This window comes from Lissotriton helveticus, chromosome 1_1 (assembly GCF_964261635.1).
Source record: "Lissotriton helveticus chromosome 1_1, aLisHel1.1, whole genome shotgun sequence".
NCBI classification, from domain to species: Eukaryota; Metazoa; Chordata; class Amphibia; order Caudata; family Salamandridae; genus Lissotriton; species Lissotriton helveticus.
In genome coordinates, this window is record NC_136057.1 from 1,207,265,719 (window position 1) to 1,207,280,169 (window position 14,451).

General features: G+C 43.6%; 1 protein-coding gene across 2 annotated transcripts in view; it reads left to right on the forward strand.

Moving 5' to 3' along the window:
• Positions 1-14,451, forward strand: part of BRD1 (bromodomain containing 1) — a 552,010-nt gene that overhangs the window by 359,725 nt on the left and 177,834 nt on the right. The window lies entirely within an intron of this gene.

Sequence of the window (14,451 nt, forward strand, 5' to 3'; positions counted from 1 at the left end):
TTGAAGAATGACTGGATGTATGGAAGACTGAGTGTGTGTGTGGCTGGCTGGGAGGTGTGTGACTCTGTGCATATCAATGTGTACTTGTATCAGTGATTGTATAAGAGAGTAAGTATGTGTTAGTATATGTGTGAAAAGTATGGTGTTCTGTGTTTAACTATAGATGAGGAAATCGAAGTGTGATTGATTCTTCACAGGACTGACTAGGTGTATGAGTGCATATGATAGTGTTCTAATAATAACTGACTGTATGTATGAGTAATTGTATGGGTGAATGAGTGAATGTGTGTGTAGACGTACGAATCAGTGAGTGCGTATGTAGTAACTGGTATTGGTGTGTCATGATGTCATCAGTGATGTCATTTCAGATGTCATTAGTGATGTCATCAGTGATGTCACTGAAGTATGGTGTTCTGTGTTTAACTGTATAGATGAAGAAATGGAAGTGTGATTGATTCTTTACAGGACTGACTTGGTGTGTGAGTTAACTCCATGGATGAGTGGCAGTGTGTGACTGTCTGCATAGGTGTATGAGTGCATATGATAGTGTTGTAATAATAAGTGACTGTATGTATGAGTCATTGTATGGGTGAATGAGTGAATGTGTGTGTAGACGTAGGAATCAGTGAGTGCGTATGTAGTAACTGGTATTGGTGTGTCATGATGTCATCAGTGATGTCATTTGAGATGTCATCAGTGATGTCATCAGTGATGTCATTTGAGATGTCATCAGTGATGTCATCAGTGATGTCACTGACCATGTCATGAATGATGTAATATGTGACATCATCAGCAGTGGATTGCGGGTGCGCGATATATAGTTAGTGCAACTAACTATATATGGAATTTCAATGGTTTTGTGTGAGTAAAATAAGGTTTTCTAAATGCTAATTCCTAACTATATATGGTCTATAACCTATGGTTTTTTCAGTGAATTTTCAAGGTTTTGTAAATGCTAATTCCTAACTATATATGGTCTATAACCTATGGTTTTTTCAGTGAATTTCATTGGTTTTTTAACAGCTAATATCTGTAGCTGTAAAATGTATTCTTCTTTAAATCCAAAAATATATTTTATATGTTTATGAATAATTTTTTTTTAAAATATTTTTTTTTCTTCGTTCCCGCTTCGCGAATCGGGAAGCTTCCCGTTAGCTGACCTTGATGCCGCGAAATAGACCGCGAGCCGGTAAACGTTTCTTTACCGCAAGTGCCGCGTTAGAAAACAACATCGTGACGCCTCCCGTCCGCATGACGTTTCACGTTGTCGCGTGATACGTCATATGACGTGCTACGTTAGCGAACTGGTACGCGAAGCGAGTCGCAAAGCGCAGGTTTCTGGAAGCAAACCGGGAGGCCCTGCAAAGCGCTTAACGTAAACACAGCAAGTCATGTGACTTGGTAATAACACTTTTCATTGGTTCATTTCACTTTTGGTTTCCTAATGATGTAAGACTAGGTCATATAATCTAAAATGAACACTTTTCATTGGTTGAGAACTCTTGTTTTTCCCAAATGATGAAAATCCCTCCTTCTTTCCTCACTCTGACTTTCATCATTGTGAGAGAAAGACCCTTTGTGATCACTGAGCAATGGCTTCTTTAGTAGCTTCAGCTGGTGCTTCCCCACCACCTCCACCACATCCAAGGAAGAGTGGACCACCTGCTCAAGTTATAATTCAGCAAGAAGAGGAAGAAGAGGAAGACGAGGAAGAGCAGGAAGAGAGGCAGTTTTTGCCTGAGGAACCCAGGACGTCTCACCGGAAAGAAAACTTCATTTGGCAATTTTTTAAAATTCCCAAAGGTCAGAAAAAAGTTAATGCAAGATACGTAACTTGCCTTATATGTCAAGATAGACTGTCCAGAGGAACCGAGAAAAAATACAGTTTCGGAAACTACACAATGCATCGCCATATGACTAGGTGGCATCCTAACAACTACAGTGCTGCACAGTTTCGGAACGACCTAGATAATCTCCCTATTATGGCCAGAAGATCTGTTGTACCGGAAGTAACGGGACCAGAGGGCAGGGAGATGGTGCCAAATATACAAATGAGATTTGGTGAAGTAAAACACATCTGCGTATTTTGCGATGGATTCATTTGCTACGGAGAAAGAAGCATCACTCTGATCAACAGAGCTATTGACTATCATATGCAAGTTTGTACGAAACGCCCAAAATAATAAATACTTTTTTTTTGTTTTGTTGCTCCTGTTGAGCCCTTTACAATGAATCGTTTTCATTGCCCCCTCCAAGAAAAACCCCAAAAAATATAAAACTGTTCAGAAAAATTCAAAAAAAGTAAAAAAAATTTCTGAAAAATAATAAAAAAAATATAAAACAACAAAAACAATTAAAAAAAAGTTCTTTTCAGAACTACCTCCCCGTTATTAAAAAATTGGTACAATATTTGGAACTGTGCCAACCTCTATTTCTCTTAGTTCGCTTCCCAGTTCGCTCGCCGGTACGCGAACCAAAAACAGTAAGTATAAGGGAAGTAAACAGACACTTATGTTAAAAGAAAGACAGCTATAGGGGAGTAAACTAGAGATACTATTACCCGTAATCCACTGCTGATGATGTCACATATTACATCATTCATGACATGCTCAGTGACATCATCAGCAGAGGATTGCGGGTTTTTTGGCAACGTGCCTTATCCACGGTTTAATAACGCTGCCTTTTGCTTTATATAAGTTTTCAAATTGTATGAAATATATACCAATAGGTCGTTATGAACCTTTAGGTAGTGCTTTTCTTCATGAGGTCTGGTCGCTTCCATACACATACAGATGTTTCAAAGATGATCAAGAAGTTTATCTGAATGGAGAGGAATGCACTGAGACGCCAGATCATTCACTAATGTGTAGGCACATACAGTTACACGGTTCATGCAACAAACACCGACCAAATATGGCTTGCGTGTTGCAAGGCACGCCAGTTCCTGCTATCATCCCCACGTTCAAGTTGTTGGAAAATGGTAGTTATTTGATGCTCAATAATGAAGATTGTTCTGAGTTAATTAAAAGTATTCCTTTTATCGTAACAGTAAGTGAACGGGTTATTTGCTGCAGAAATGTTCTATTTCCTCCCACACATGAACATAGGGAGTTTTCAATCTGGCCACAAATACCAACCTTGGGAGAGATTTCAACGGCATGGCAAGAATAAGAGCTCTTTTGTCTCAGAGAGAGGTGGCCTTGAGTTCGGCCCGTGAAACTTTCGTGCTTCACATAGCGAACACCCGTACAGAGGTGCAGACCCTTTTCAATTCAGATTTGCCTTTCAATTTCAGCAAGATGGTTCGGACTATCTTTAACGCATCCTCCACAAAGGCCCTGGCGCACTTTTTTAAAGTTGTTACCAGTGGTCTCGTGACTTCATTTGAGAAAATCTTTGGAGTCATCCCTGCTTTCTTTCATTCTATTTTCTCCACTCTGCTTCGTGGATTGGCATTTTTACTTGCATTACCAGCGGACGCTCTTGTGCTTTTTTACATTTTTAAATATGGATGTCCCTCCTATGCAACCTCCCACCCTGCAGCTGCTGACACTGTTCCGCAATCGCATGCTAGAATATTATGGCACAATGCCGTTGGCGATATTAAGCACGGCATATGGATTATCTTTTCGATTCTCCTACTTCACCTGTGTCCAGCCTGTATTTCACTGCCTGACCTGTGATTTCGATTGGGCCATTGATTTGTGTCTCTGCGGACCGGTTTCTCCTGACGTCGACTTTAATCAGCTGATGACTCCTATCATTACTCACGAGTTGGTTTGTCCTGGCGAAAGGATTATGGCTGTGGCATTGATGCATGGACTAATTGGTCCCTGGAATTTACTGGCGGCAGCACAGTCTTTCTTGGAACAGAGCTTTCTTGAAAACCCACTGAGCTGTCCTCTGATGGTGATAGAGGATCCGGTGCTGGGAGAGCACGTATGTTCTTTTCCGCTTTTAAATTGGATGGCTGAACTGTTTTCGGATGAAGACGGTGACTTCCTATTGGAGGCTGTTGCAGCTTATTTTGCATACTCAGTTATGTCATAGACCTTTTTCATGTTTGATATGCTGAGTACTAGCATTTCATTGACAATTCATTGACTTATTTGTCAAGTTTTTATTATTTACCTTGCCTATTGGCTTAAGACTCGATAAAGTACTTGGCTGTTTTATTTTTCTTTAGCATTAAATTTTCCTAGTTTTTAATGCTTTACCTTGCGGACCGTCCACATATAAACTTGCAATCTGCTCTCATGAGATGGCACTTCTATTATCTTATTCAGTTCGTTTCCGGATCATGGGGAGGTGTCATCTAGGTCCTGGATATCTTTACACCGTGTTAAGTTAGCATGGGCTCATTACCGGTTTAAACGCCATTTTTCCTTTTTTGCAACTTCTGCACACGACACTTAGTTGTTGCTTTAGCTTTCCACCTAGTAGTTCATCGTGGTTTACATGAGAATAATATGTTATTGCTCTACTATCTGCTTTGCTTGTTAAACTATATCTGTACAGCGAGTGCTAAAGTTTCAAGAACAACACGATACAGAATTGTTATGAGGTCTGATCTCCACGACTTCATACTCATAACATAAGTGCAACTTCTGCCAATTCTGGGCATGAGGCGGGTTTTATATTGCTTTGCCGAACACACATACACAACAGTTGATGCGGTTCACATGAAGAGAGAGCTGGTGTATGCTGATGTGATTCCTTCAAATCTAAGACACTAAAGTATGGGCACGCCCTAAACCAACACAAAGAGACCTTCTTAGCAAATAATATAATATGTGTATTAGGGAGGGTGAGATATAAGCAGCCGCGGGCCGTGGAGGGAGTTACGGTGAGGCAGGGAGGCGGGGAGGGGGAGAAGCAGGGTGGAGCCCTCTCTACCCTGCCCCTCCCCCTCCCCGCCTCCCTGCCCCACCGTAACTCCCTCCACGGCCCGCGGCTGCTTATAAGTGTTGCTAACTCTTATTCATTTACAGCATGTTAACATACTGTCACCATTCGCTTTTTATGTACTAGTAACTATGCTGGTAATTTTGCTACTGATAATATGTGTACTTGTATTCTCCACCCTGCTTCTCCCCCTCCCCGCCTCCCTGCCTCACCGTAACTCCCTCCACGGCCCGCGGCTGCTTATAAGTGTTGCTAACTCTTATTCATTTACAGCATGTTAACATACTATCACCATTCGCTTTTTATGTACTAGTAACTATGCTGGTAATTTTGCTACTGATAATATGTGTACTTGTATTATCTAAGATACTACGCCTGAGAAGACGGCATTAGTAAATAAACATTTCAAATACACATGTGTTCTTCTTAACTCCATGTTCTGGTTTCTAAGAAATATATAACGACCGACTGTTCATGAGTTCCACGTATCCTGAGGTACTATAAGTTCATATTCTGGATTGTCTAAACATTGAGAGTTTGTTATATCCAATGTGACACTGTACCTAGCTTGCTAAGGAGTTTTTGATTACTAACGTGAGTTTTGGGACACCCTAATTCGCCGAGGTTCCAATCCTCTGTCCACAGTTCTGTGTGAGAACAGAAACCCTGCGACAGGGGCACCCCCGACCCTTGCTGGAGCTTCATCACACTTGCGATACAACTCCAGCAATGCGCCACCTTTACGGCACAGATACATCACGCATCTGTGCTGTTTTTGCCCCATGATGCGCCGCATTGTAAATGCAGCACACCATAGGTGACGGAACAGCGGCACAGAATGACTAACACATCCCTGGTGATGCGCCAGTCATCATAAATGTATCCCTATGCTTCTTATCTTGTTAGAGATGAACCGCCATATGTATCATCAAAGTTTTTTGCATTTCCTAAATAGCGAACTTTAAGGAATAAATAGCGATTCTTTACCATTCCTAGTTTGCGATTAGCTATTTGCTAATTACAAATTACCCATCCATTTCCTTCATTTCCATAGGGCGGTTGGACTCACTTTTAGCTCGAACGGCTGAATGGATTTCCACGAAACTTGGCAAAATTGTAGGGACTGGTAGCCCGATGTGCCTTTGCTATGTCTCAAGATATATGCTCCAGTGGTTTTTACGAAAATTAACTTTGAAAAATATATATTGGGCTACATTGGCCTATATATATGTTGGAGCCCAAATGTAGCCCAATGTAGCCCAATGAAGCCCAATGTAGCCCAATGTAGCCCAAAGATGGCCGCCAGACACACAAAAAAACAAATGTAGCCCAAATATCAGCCAGATGTAGCCCAACTATAGCCCAGTGACAGAATGACCAATCAGCTTCGCAAACCTCCGTTACGCGAAGCGGAGCGCTGTTACAGATATATATCTTTTTTTGAACGTTAATTTCTCAAAATCCACTGGAGCACATATATTGAGACCTAGCAAAGGCACATCGGGCTACCAGTCCCTAATATTTTGCCAAGTTTCGTGCAAATCCATTCAGCCGTTCGATTATTATTATTATTATTTTTTTTGCCCCGCGGGGCCCTTTTAAAACCTCCACATCAAACCTAGGGGGTCAGCGAGGATCTACTATGCCCCCTTATGGTTATTTCCCCCTTTGTTTTGGCCTCCTCTTGTCTCTCGATCCTACCGAGAGACAAGATGGCGGCCGCTACGGACTTTTTGGAATGTTGACAGACGCCAGAGAACCAATCAGCTTCGCTTCACAAAGCTCCGTTGCGCGAAAAGTACGCGTCCTGGGACGCTGCCCGGTCCGCTGTTACAGATATATATCTTTTTTTAAACGTTAATTTCTCAAAATCCACTGGAGCACATATATTGAGACCTACAAAAGGCACATCGGGCTACCAGTCCCTACAATTTTGCCAAATTTCGTGCAAATCCATTCAGCCGTTCGGGCTAAAAGTGAGGCCAACCGCCCTATGGAAAACTCAATGTTAAAAACACGTTTTGGGACCCCCCTTTTTTCTCGGCCCCCCCTTGACGAACCCCCCCCAAATTTTCAAGGGCTGCTCAGAAACAAAATGTGCCATTTTCCTGAAAATTTCAGCCAATTCCGTCCACAAACGCCAAAGTTATTAGACATAGAATTTTCAAAAATCCCATAGAGAAAAAATCCTAACTATATATACCTACTGGCGACCGCCAGTAGGTAATATATATATACATATATATGACACACAGAGTTCGGCGTGCTCATGCCACTTCACGCAACAGGCTCCCGGCGGGATCGCCACCCCCGTCCAAATTACACACTCCTGGTTTAACGAGTCCGTGGTATAGAAAAACCAGAGCCGGGGCCCAAATGATGTTCAGTGCTGTATTTATTTAGGCACACGAAAAAACAACTCTACGCGTTTCGAAGCCTAAACCTCTTGCTCACGGGTGAAATTGTTTTGGGCGGCCATTCCATTTAAAGTGACAAGCTGTAAACAGACTTCCGTGCACGTGATCAAAGTGAAATAGACAAGTTACTACATTTAGCAGAAGATGTCCGTTTTTACATATAAACATTTGAAGACTCAAAGCGTTTTTTGGCCAAGCAATGGGATTGACAAAAACAATCAACAATGTACTGATTGAAATATATACAAAATATGCTGATACTGCCCAAGTGGGCAAATTTCATATTACTGGTCTAATTTCAAAGAACAATATTTCATTTAAAGTTCGATGGTGTGTAGCCCATGTGGGCATAAACGATCCCGTTGCTGCATGAGTCCTCAGTAGAATCTGTAAATCAAAGGGACAAAAAATGCACAAAATGTTAGTCTATTGATCACCGTGTATTTAAAAACTTTAAAATCCAAAAAGAATGGAAATTACTTCGGAAGCAGACAGAAAAAAAATCTATATATACACTGAGTTTGTAAATGGACTGCTAGCTCTTCCCCCACATTATGCCCTGCCCTGGGCCCCGGCTCTGGTTTTTTCTATACCACGGACTCGTTAAACCAGGAGTGTGTAATATATATATATATTCACTGAAAAAACCATAGGTTAGAGACCATATATAGTTAGGAATTAGCATTTACAAAACCTTGAACATTCACTGAAAAAACCATAGGTTATAGACCATATATAGTTAGGAATTAGCATTTAAAAAACCTTTTTTTACTCACACAAAACCATTGAAATTCCATATATAGTTAGTAGTACTAACTATATATCGCGCACCCGCAATCCACTGCTGATCATGTCACATATTACATCATTCATGACATGGTCAGTGACATCACTGATGACATCACTGATGACATCACTGATGACATCTCAAATGACATCACTGATGACAACATCCAGTGACTGTGTATTTCTGTAAAGTTAAAATATGTCTTACATATTGAAGAATGAGTGGATGTAGAAGTGTCTGGATGAAGGATTTAGTAGGTGCATGACTGACTGTATGAGTGAGTGGTTAAATGTGTCTCACTGAGTGCATGGGTTAGTGACTGAACTGTCTTAATTTGTGCATCATTATGTTTGTTCTGTAAACTGCTGCATGTGTTGATCAGTAGCTATATGAGTAAGTATATGGGTTATTGATTGGTTGCTCAAGTATTTGTATGGGAGACTGAGTGTGTGTGTGGGTGGCTGGGAGGTGTATGACTCTGTGCATAGATGTGTGAGCAGTTGATTCACTAGATGTATGGGTTCAAAAGTGCATGTGGAAACAGCTGTATGGGTGGTTGACTGTGTGCATGAGTGCATTGGTGAGTGAATGGATATCTCAGTGCTACATGTCAAAGTAAGTACATATGTAAAACACAGTACATGTGAGAGTTGGCATATATAAATAACTGTGCATAAGAGCCAGTGAATGTGTGAGTGGCTGTATGGATCATTGTGAACTTGTATCAGGGATTGTAAAAGAGAGTAAATATGTGTTAGTATATGTTTGAATAAGTAAGGTGTGTATAACTGTATAGTTGAGGAAATGGAGGTGTGGTTGATTCTTTGCATGACTGACTAGGTGTGTAAGTAACTCCATGGATGAGTGACAGTCTGTGAGTGTCTGTTTACACTGAGTGTATCTAAGGTTATATTAGAGTCTGAAGAGGTTCATCGTATTATCACATGAATGATGTCATCAGTGATGTGATCAGTAATGTCAAATGAGATGTCATCAGTGATGTCATTTGAGATGTCATCAGTGATGTCATCAGTGATGTCATTTGAGATGTCATCAGTGATGTCATCAGTGATGTCACTGACCATGTCATGAATGATGTAATATGTGACATGATCAGCAGTGGATTGCGGGTGCGCGATATATAGTTAGTACTACTAACTATATATGGAATTTCAATGGTTTTGTGTGAGTAAAAAAAGGTTTTTTAAATGCTAATTCCTAACTATATATGGTCTATAACCTATGGTTTTTTCAGTGAATTTTCAAGGTTTTGTAAATGCTAATTCCTAACTATATATGGTCTCTAACCTATGGTTTTTTCAGTGAATTTCAATGTTTTTTTAATAGCAAATATCATAAGCTGTCGAATGTGAAGTACGTGGTAAGTAAAAACATTTTCGTGTTTATGCACACTGATCTGCTTTGAATGCTCCCCCCCCCCCCCTCATTTCTATTAGGAGTACTCTCTCTTTGCAGATAGTGAAGGGTAGTTAACGCAGGCCTTTGCCCCCGTTGTAATCCGTCGTGCCTGCTTCTCTCTCCATTTGATTGATTGTTATCCAAGCATTTACTGTTTTAGAATTGGTTCTCTTTGGTTCATTCTCTATTTACAAACAAGCACAGAGTCGCAATACTCTGTTTAGTCTTTGCAGATAGTGAAAAATCGTGTAAAAAAACAAAAGGAATCGAGCAAAATCAGTAGGCCACTAATGGGATCTCTTTTTGACCTCGCTAAAATAGAAACATTAGGAACAACCCCTCATGAGAAATACGAAACTAGTGAGATGAACTGAGCTCCACACCATGATGGCTGCAAGACAGCTCGGCTCCGCCACCCACCCCGCCCAAAATAACGATAAACTCTATGCAAATATTACAAATATATACAACACACCAGCAAAGTAACAGGGTAAAACATTTTATTAAATAACTATTTACATAACTATTTTATACTTTTTGTTGCCCGATCCGGCTAGCTCAATCGATCGAGCATGAAACTCATGCATTCTGATAGTTCAAAGTTTTGAGGAGTGCTTGTTAGACTGTCTGAAGCTTATTTGCACCTGCTACAGCTTCACTATTCTCAATGTAAGTGGGGACTGTTGGAGGACGTGACTGCATTTGAAAACAATGTGATGCGGTGACTCCCTGAACCGCTTGACGGAGGCCCCCGAGGGACGGTGTGATGGCGCGGACTCGGAGGGGGCGCTTGGCTCCGGCCCCCTCCCCAAGTCGTGTTGCCCTGGTGTGGCCTGAGATCGCCCCCGACATAGGTGGCCGGCTCCCGGGGTCAAGCGGAACTTTTTGCCTTTTGGTGACTCTTCCATTCTTGACCTTGTCCCACAATCCGTTTGACCTAAAGACACGCTGTAGTGGGGCGCCCCTTTACCGTTTCAGTTGCCATTCCGCCCGCTTTTGCTACACTGTGCCTCTTCCGCTATTCAGCTGTTTACCGCCCGCTCTTGCGACTACAGCGTCTCGCTCACCATGTAGTTGAGTTGCTCCCGCTCTTGCGGTGCAGCGATAGGCGGCTGCCACAGGACTCTCAAAATGGCGGACGGCTCTTCAGATTTGGGCGTGGTCCACTAAAATGGCCCTGCGACACCTTGGAACTCGGACGCTTGTCTGCTAGGGCTTGGGCTCCATTCTCGAAAGCGTCCCCTCAGCCTTGAAGATTCTACAAAAGTCTTGGGGGCCCCCGACTCCCGCAGGCTTCTGGTGGGGAGCGGCTGCCATGATTGCTCGTGGAATGGCCACGACGGAGGTACGAGATGGTGGTGCTCTCATGCTGACGCCAGCTTCAGTCTGAAACATCCAGAAACACTGTAGACTACCCATTCGATCAGTTCCGGTAGCGCCCCAACGTGACCCCGTAGAGAAGAACTTGCCCTCCCCTCTTTGACTGATGGTTCTTGTTGCCTGTCCCTTCTGTTGTCATTTAACAGAACTATTTAGCCGGCTGAAAGGGATTGTGTTCCGACCGCTGGTTGGAGGAGACATTTTGACTATATTCTGGACCTGCGTTGTCGCGTAATGCGTCATATGACGCGCCGCGTTAGCGCATCCGAAAGTGCTCCGGTGCGCGAAGCGCAGCTTCCCGGAAGCGATGCGCGGCGCGCAGCACGTAACGTAAGCATAACAGGTCATGTGACTTGTTAATAAAACTTTTCATTGGTTCATTTTACTTTTCTTATTCTAATGATGAAAGGCTTGGTCATATGACCTAAAAATTACACTTTTTATTACTTTTGAACATTATTTTTTCTTAAACATATATGGTATAATGTTCCAGGCTAATGTACTTTCCCGGAAAATTTACAACTGTCCTGCAAGTAAAATATATTCCTTTTTCGAGAAAAAGGGCGTTTCTTCGTCCCATGACGGAGCCGTTGAGCAAAAGAGGCTCGGCCTGCTGTCTTAGTCGCCGATACGCCTGAATATCAGATTCTTATCGATCACTTTATGTTGCAGGAGTAGAAAACACAACAGCCCTTGACCATTTATCTTTACTGCGTTCCTGCGTATTATACCTTTTACCCTTCATGTAATTGGACTGCTTTATTTCACTTGCCTTTTACTGATTCGAAAACAGTGACTATTATTAAAAACTTTACCAATGTAAATAATACTACCATGTTTTCTTTTAAAAACCTTTATTGTGAAAATGTCAGTATACAAATACGGGCCTATAACCACGTGGGCCGGCCACGGAGCAAACTGTAATCGTATATGATGAGGAGACATTTACACTGTAGAGGACCGTAACGGGCGGGCCATTAGGTTGCAAGAACTAAGGTGTCTAACAGTTGCGGAATCGGTGGACGTACATTTTATAATTAAAATACGACAGGGCCAGTTACAAAAAAATTATCTAGATATACATTTGCGGGCAAGTACCATGGGTGACGTTAATTCGAACTTTCAATAGTACACTAATCAATAACACATCAGAACTTAATATCAATAGGGATGTCGAAATATTCAATCAATTCTCGTCCCCGCCCGCCATGTGCTTCAAAACTGCATACGTATCTCGTGATATCAAGGTTGTGCAACCAGTACACAACAAGGAGTTACGAGTCCCATTTATTCCGGCGCCATTTTGGGCGAGGACGGGCAGGTCCAGGATATAGTCAAAATGTCTCCACCAACCATCGACTATGATGATGTTCCTATGCTGTATTTATTAGAGTAACACTCATCTGTCCACATGAAATTAATTTACCACAATCTAAACATGTCATTTTAATCTTTCCAAAGTTCTTCTGAATATTTGGGACCGTTTCCCTTGCCTCTGATGCTGTCAGTGCCACTTCTTTGGTGAATGTACTGGCAGGTCGGGGGTTGTCCTCCAAATCTCTCTTTTGTGCAGCACTATAATTAATCGGTGCCACCTCTCCATATGACGATGCATGGTATAATTACCATAACTATATTTTTTTTCGGTTCCTCTGGAGAGTACATCGTGGCAGATGAGGCAGGTAACGTACCGGGCATTTACCTTTTTTGCATGTAGAGGAAAGGAAAAAAAATTCGAGCGTCCGAGTTCTAAGGTGTCCCAGGGCCATTTTAGTGGACCAGGCCCAAATCCAAAGAACAGGCCGCCATTTTGAGAGTCCTGTTGCAGCCGCCTGTCGCTGTAGCAGCAAGAGCGGGCGAAACTCAGCTAGTCGGCGCTCCACTGCAGATGAAGTGCCTCAACCTGGAGAGGCGGGAGAGGCTCGTTTGCGCCGCCCCCCCCCCCCCCCCTTCGGGCACCCCACGCCGTCTTTCGGCGCAGCATTGTAGGATGGCCACACCAGTGCGGCAACTTGCTAGACACCACCTCGGTGCCATCTGGATCTCGGCGCCCCACTGCAGATGAAGTGCCTCCACATGGAGAAGCGGGAGAGGCTCGTTTGCGCCGCCTCCCCCCCCCCCCCCTTCGGGCACCCCACGCCGACTTTCGGCGAAGCATTGTAGGATGGCCACACCAGTGCGGCAACTTGCTGGACACCACCTCGGTGCCAACCGAATCTCAGCGCCTTGTGGTGTCTTCCATTCCGAAAATATTGTTGCCAGCATTTTGAAAGGAAAGATAAACAGCCGTTTGTGGCCCTCACTACACCGTTCTCCTAGTGAGTCTCACATTGTTACATTTAGGAAGAATGTTGAAGAGTAGTATGTTGAAAATCTGAAGCCATTGTTCTACAAACTCTCAACCAGCCTTGGATGGAAAAATCCTGAAGAATGTACAAACTGAAAACCAGTTTTTGTCTGTATAGCATCAGCAGCAACGCTTGAGTCAGCTTTGTGTGAAGCCGCCATTTTGATTCAATCAATAGCGTCCCCCTGCACACATTCAGGGACCTGGTCGTGTCTTCAGGTCAAACGGATTGTGGGACAAGATGCACAAAGGAAAAGGAAAAAAGTTCCGCCGGACCCCGGGAGGCGGCCGCCTATGTCATGGGCGATCTTAGGCCACACCAGGGCAATAGTGAAGCTGCAGCAGGTGCAAATAAGCTTCAGACAGTGTTACAAGCGCTGCTCAGAACTCTCAACTATGACACCACCTCGGTGCCATCCGGATCTTGGCGCCTTGTGCTGGTTCCGGCCTATTCGCACATCGGTCCGCTACTGACGCCACCTCACAGGCCAACGGGGCACCCCACGCCGACTTTCGGCGCAGCATTGTAGGATGGCCACACCAGTGCGGCAACTTGCTGGACACCACCTCGGTGCCATCCAGATCTCGGCGCGTTGTGCTGCCTTCGGCCTATTCGCCGCAAGTGCGCACGCAACTCAGCTGCATAGCGAGTGAAACACCAAGGGGCGCCCCACTGCAGCTGAGGAACCTCCATCTTGGGGGCGACGCACAGCATCACATTGCTTTCCAATGCAGTCAGATCCTCAAACAGCCCCCACTGACTGACGCGAACTCACAGGCCAACGGGGCGCCCCTCGCCGACTTTCGGCGCAGCATTGTAGGATGGCCACACCAGTGCGGCAACTTGCTGGACACCACCTCGGTGCCATCCGGATCTTGGCGCGTTGTGCTGCCTTCGGCCTATTCGCACATCGGTCCGCTACTGACGCCGCCTCACGTGCCAACGGATTTTCTACGCTTTTTATAGCCCTATGCCGCATAACAGGTCATGTGACTTGTTTATAAAACTTTTCATTGGTTCATTTTACTTTTGGTTTCCTAATGATGGAAGGCTTGATCATATGACCTAAAAATAACACTTTTCATTGGATTAAAACATTTTTTTTTCCCAAACGATGAAAGCCCCACCTTGTTTCTGGATGTTTCAGACTGAAGCTGGCGTCAGCATGAAAGCACCACCATCTCGTGGCTCCGTC